This window comes from Apaloderma vittatum, unplaced genomic scaffold (assembly GCF_000703405.1).
Source record: "Apaloderma vittatum isolate BGI_N311 unplaced genomic scaffold, ASM70340v1 scaffold19685, whole genome shotgun sequence".
NCBI lineage: Eukaryota > Metazoa > Chordata > Aves > Trogoniformes > Trogonidae > Apaloderma > Apaloderma vittatum.
This window is the reverse complement of record NW_009715703.1, coordinates 66,736-73,206: the sequence shown is the minus strand read 5'-3', so window position 1 is coordinate 73,206 and position 6,471 is coordinate 66,736. Positions and strand designations below refer to the sequence as shown.

Sequence of the window (6,471 nt, the reverse complement as noted above, 5' to 3'; positions counted from 1 at the left end):
AAGATGTGCAAACGCGGAGTGGATAACTTCATGTGGGCACAACTGCCTGGAACAGTCGAAAACCAGGTGTAGCAACTAAAGGATATGGCAAATAACACTTCAGTGTCCTGACATACACCATGTTCAGTGGAACCGAAAGTATTTAAATCTACTTGTTTGTTTCAGTGTGCTTCATCTATCTGTTAGTCTTAATCTTAATCCATAAGTACATGTCAATATTGAAATTATTGTTAAAATTAAACTGTCATATCACCATTTTATCAATTGATAGTTTGTCTTCATTTTTGAAGTTACCTCATTTCAGAGCTATCTACTTAAAATCCTTATAGAAGGGGAAATATTCATAATTTAATTGATGTATAATTGTGTTAAAATAAAATTATTTGAAACACAAAAAACGTGTTTGGACTTTTCACAGCTTTCTGTTTTCCATAAACATTTAGCTTTGTTTAGGATCTAAATGCTAAGTAAAAATAGAATGGAATTGTAAATAAATAAATAGACATCCCTCTACACATTTATTCAACTCTCCACAGATATACACCAGCAGATCTATATTCCCATATTTTTTTGGGTTACCATGGTTATCTGCTTCCTTCATTTGTTTGAACCAGAAACTTATATTAAAAAAAATAATCAGAAAAATACATATCCTACCACATCCTATAATTCTCTTCTTCATGGTAGCTTTAAAGTAACAACGCAAAAGCGCGGTACGATTCACATGGCCCTTACAATGTTAGGGACACGACGTTATCAGGAGGGTCTATAATCAAAGTGACCTGCTCTGCTGTATTTTAGAACCACGTGGACAGTGATCAGCACTTACCAGTTAAAATGATTGAGCAATAATTTTTTAATTCTTAGCCCCCTGACAGAGGCCAACAGTGCACAGGCAATGATAAGGCTTTTAATGCATGCAAATTTGCAAGGCATGATGCATTTAATAATCCCTCATCTGAGTAAGTTGTAAAGAAGCCAGCAGGAGGAATAATTAATTTACATTAATAGCTCTCAATGTGGTTTGCTGTAGTGCCTGAGTTAAAAAAAATAATAATAATCTGGAGAGCTAGAAGTAAGAGTTCACTCTGCAACTGCTATTTGCATTCTGATTCTCTGAAAACCTGTAAGTGCATAATTAGATATCAAACACTTGGTACATTTAACGGAGAGCAAGATGTGCCAACAGCAAACTATAGTAACACAGCAATTTGCCAAACAGTGGCAAAGACTGATTTTCATAAGCATTGAGTTTACAATTAGGGAATCATTTCGAGTAAGTCCTCATTATCCTACATGATGGCAACTGATGGATCATTCTCATAAAAAGTCTTTTTAAGTAAAAATAGTGATGGAATAATTGTATCACAGTGTATATGCTACATTTAATTGAAGGGAGTAATGTCAAGTGATGTTAGCCTTGTGAACTTCATGCCCTTTTAATACCACCTTGAAAACCACAATAAGTAAGAACTCTTACACAAAAGGATGGTTAGCATCTACAACAGCTATTATAGAATCACAGAATGGCCTAGGCTGGAAGGGACCTTAGAGATCATTTAATCCAACCTCCCTGTATGGGCCGGGCCACCTCTCAATTAGATCAGGCAACACATGGGGACCGAGTGGGGATCGAACCCACAGCCTTGGTGTTACCAGCACCACGCTCTAACCGACTGAGCTAACCGGCCCCATTATCTTCCAGTTTCAACAGTTCAGTCTCCAAATATCATTTAGTTCAAATTTAGCTCTACCCTAACACTTTGTAATCAGGATGTACTCTTCCTTATGACAAATGAAAATTATGATAAAGCAGAATCTGTCTACAAATAGCAGGCCCACAAAAAAAAGCTCAATTTTAACACACCTAATTTTGAGCCAAGATGACTCTCACCAACATAATTCTATTAACAGCACAAAACGCAACTCAAGATATGACTCGGTGTGACCATACATGAACAAAGTTGCAAAGTGGTATGTTTGGTTCAGCTCAGTTTTAAGCAAGAGGAGAACTCATTTGCTGATTTCAGTTCTCCATGTGGCAGTCTATGCTTTGCTTTCCATTATGGATTAAGTTATATAAAAGTCATTATAATAGACACTATTTTCAGAACACAAACATGTTATGTTATCTGGTGAACGACTGCAGTAGTCGGTGTGTTAAATGGAAACATTCACAAGTTGTTTTCTAAAGAAAACAATACATTTACAAAATGCTTTACGCTAATCATAGTTGCAGAGAGCTGAATTACGTTTTCCTACCGTAGTAAGGCATAGCACCGAAGAGGAAACAGAGGGATGAAAGATAGGAGAAGACAGGGGTCAGGATTATGTAGGTTGCTCTCAAGGAAAAATTACTGCAAAGCATCCACACTGGAAGAAAAAGTAATAGCTAGGTGACATCTCCTGGCTTGTCTTTTATATCCTTTGTCCTGTGTAGAGAAATATGAAGTGAGGAAAAAGGCGTCAGTCTTCCCAAACTGTAATGAATGTTGAGCAGGCTTCTTTGGTTACATGGCGAGAATCATCTCAATAGCTGCATTCAGATACAGACATGTACGCATACCCAGGGAAAAATACAGACTTTCTTAACACAGGGAAGTACTTTATCATGTTCCCCTTCTTTTGCAACCACTGTGCTTTAAGTAAGATTTTCCTACTCCTGAGGGTAGGACTAGCAGCAGGAGTCTTCAAGGGACAATGAACCAAGCTAATTAATTATGGTGGGGGTAAGACAAAATTCTTCAGGTAGAGCTGTTTCAATCTAATGACATAATCTAACCAGTTCTTAAACAGTGGGACTTTTTTTTTTTTCAATTCCCTTTGCTTCTTCAGGTTTTAATTTCATTAGCAGTCACCTCTCCATCTCCCAGCCACTTCCCGCTGCACATGAACAAAGGAACAAAGAATCATAATTCTCCTACATTACCTCGCTGTGTCTCAAGGTGCAGTGTGGAACTGCTGTTCCACACCAGTTTGTAAACCCTGAGTACTCATGCAACGATACTAGTAGAGCCTCACAAATGTAAGAGATCATGTCACAGACCTTGTATTCTTTAAGTTTCATTTCATTGTAGCACTTATCTGTTTTTTACTTCTGCAAATTAGTGCTTAAACCACCTCACCTCAGATGAGGCTATTGCATCACTTCAAGCGGAACATCCCACGTATTCTCAGGTCCAGGATATTCTGATTCTTTCAAAAAACATCAAATATTCAGAAATATGAGAACAACGATCACGGAATCATGATCATCTCTTCTGGGCAGGGACATCTACCACTGGATGAGGTTGCTCAAGGCGCCATCCAACCTGATATTTCAAGGTCAGGTGGGTCGATCACATGGGGCTTCCCTGTGTTTGAACCGCCCGTGAGGAGCACCATCACCATCCTGCCCGATCCCTCCACACCCCCGAGCCCCAGACCCTCCCCCGGGCCCCCTGAGCACCTCAGAAGCTTCGCACTCCTCACGGCTTCCCCCTTTTTACACCTCCTGCCGGCTGCCGAGGGCGCAGGGCCCACCCACAGCTCGTGCCCCCTCAGGCGCGTCAGGGCCGGCAGCTCCTTCTCTCAAAAATTCCGGTACCACAGCTGAAATGGATCACAGGCTTGTATGTGGATGAAACAGCCTCATCACCCTACCACTGGTTGCCTCAAAAGGGACTACTTTGTTCTCCGTCAAGACTAAGAAAGTTAAGTTTATACAAATAACACTCAAGCAAAATCATACTTTTTACCTAGAGAAAGCTAGAGGCACAGCATTCCCAGAGGGAAGTTGCAGATAAGTGAATTTATTCCTTGTTTCACTCTGTTACAGCCTAGAATTAGCACTTGAAGGCCTAACTTAAAATACAATAAGAATTATTGCCAAAGACTAATCCTTAATACTTGAGGCTTATTCATGTGACAGAACATCGTTGTTCCACAAAGCTTTTGCACCAGTAGACAAACTGCAGATGTGAAGCTGAAGCCTTGCAAATAGTTTGAGAACAAATGGGGGAAATGTTCCTGGTTTCTCATAGTCAGTTGAACAGTAAAGTAACATTTGTAGAGGAGGCCAAATATTGGACTGTACCAATTTACCAGCATTAGAAGAAACAGATGTGTCATTGGGATAGAATAGCAAGCTGGGAAGCAGCTAACAGAAAAGTTCTGGGTTTATTTTTTGGGTTTTTTAAACTCAAGTAGATTACAAAGGCAATTATTTTGAAACATGTATTCTTTACCTTTTGATACTATAAGAAGAAAAAGCTTATTTCTTTGTTTTGTGCATTCCTAAAATACATATTACACTTTTAGTCTTACACTTCAATGTGAATTTTTATAATTGTTATATGTATAGGTCACCATTTCGCTATTAAACCGTATTTCTTGAAAATACATACTATAATTATTACTAAGAATCATTATGATACTTTGCTTCTGACAAAAGTATTCTTTTTCAGCACTGAAATCCATACTTTCTGAGTAAAAGAGGACTTTTATCACAAATGTTCTTAACCAAATTCATTTCCAGTTGATATCAGCCAAAAAAATTTGGCTACCTCATCTGATGATAGTGTATTAGCACATAACTTTGGTTTCACTTGGGAATTCTTCTTGAGAAAAATAATGGGCTGTTTTTCAGACAAGCACAATAGAATCAACTAAGATTAAAAACTGAAATAGATGTACCCTTCTCTTCCATCTTTTGAAGTGTTCTCAAAACCTTTCCTGTCATATTAATGATCCACTTAAACTTTTTCATCTCAATCTGATTGCTTTGTTCACACTGCTTCAGAGATTAGCCTGAAAAAAAGATGTTTTAGCCATACTGTTCAGCAAATGCCAAGAGCTCATCTTCCTAATATCAGTGCTCTGTGATTACTTCCTTACATCATATTTCCACAAGTAGAGGATTATACAGTCTACTGTAAAATCCACTTATTTCACTATTACCAAGGGGAATTTTATTGTCATAAGAGCCTACATGCATTTTTATCAGTTGAGTTTACTAAAAAACAGTTGGAAAGAAAAAAAGTCCATAATGCATTCTCACAGCAGATGTAATTAATCATAAATCTCAGGGCAGATGGAACTGTTGTACAGGCTTGGAAATCTCTGAGATACTTCCAAAACCATTGCATTTGCTGTTTTGTGATACTGCAAACCAAACAAAAAGTGCTTCGTATTCAAGTTGAGCTTTTATGTTTATGTTTATACATCTATTCTGCCCTGAATGTTTTCTGTTTTTTCTTATTAGTCGGCTTATAGGGTAGGTTGGACCAGGATGAAGAGAGCTGTGCTTTGAGCATTGCCAAATGTCTTCAGTTAAACGTACTTAGACTTGATCCACTATTGTACTGCTAGTCCACCATGAATACCAGGACAGCCGTCTGTTACCATTCCTCTTTATACAATTGTAATATTCACTACCCATATTTCTCTTTCTATCTGTCTGCACATCCCAACACAGCCTTTGCTTTGATGTTTAAATGCTCTGATGACCAATCTTATTTCTGTTGCAAATACAAAGGCCAAGGTTTGGGCAGGAGTGTTGAGGCTGGAATAAAGAATGCTTTGAACAGAACTATTATTTTGCAATGAGCTGTGTCTTTTATAAACGTAATTCTGCATTGTTATGATTCTGAAATAAAGATCCTTGTACAGTCAGACATGCTTTTGCAAACTCTATGGGTTTTTTTTTTTAGTTTTCACCCTGTATCATCCACAAGTCCCTTGCAGTAACGGACATCAGGTTGATAATGTTTTTAAAGGCATGTTAAACTGTCTCACTGTTGTAAAGCTTGAGCTGATCAAAGCCGAGAGATATTTTTCCGGATTTTCAGGACTTGTCCAACAATTTTCATTTTAAAAAGTTCTTAAGCCATGGAAAAGGACTACACAAACCCAGAGAAGAAGGAAGTCTAAAGAAAACACCAGAGTTTAAACCTGCCTAATACATACTCTGGCATTTATATTGCACCTGCATGGAGAGATTGGTCCTCATTGAACACCATCCCTGTGACACCTCTCTAGCTACATATCACAGGTAAATTCAGTCCATTTGCATGAACAAAGTGAGCAAAAAGCTAATTTGATGTAGAGGACTCGCGTGCTCATTGTTTCCTATATTCTGTCTCAAGCTGTTCCTTATTTCCCAAGCATGACACTAAACATGTTTAATCACTCCTCTACCTTGAATTATTTGACTTTAAATAATTTTCAGAGTATTTCCATTCACAAACAAAATAATTTCCCTTGGTTTAAAAAGAAAATAAAAATAAATAAAAACAAAAATACCAAATTGTAAAACTAACCAGGGCCTGAAAATGTGGCAGTTTCTCTTTAAATATTTCAGTAATCTATTCATTGATAAAAGTATTTCAAACTCAATACTGTGCAATCAGCAGAATTACCATTACTCATAGCATCACTCATTATGAATCACTAAATGTTAAGGCTATAACAAGATTAAATTTGTATTGGCTT

At 37.6% G+C, this 6,471-nt stretch overlaps 1 non-coding gene across 1 annotated transcript; it reads right to left on the bottom strand.

Annotated features, from left to right (window-relative positions):
- Positions 1-1,617: 1,617 nt before the first annotated feature.
- Positions 1,618-1,692, bottom strand: TRNAT-GGU. Its single transcript has one exon. It is a non-coding gene; the product is annotated as a tRNA-Thr (tRNA).
- Positions 1,693-6,471: the final 4,779 nt, after the last annotated feature.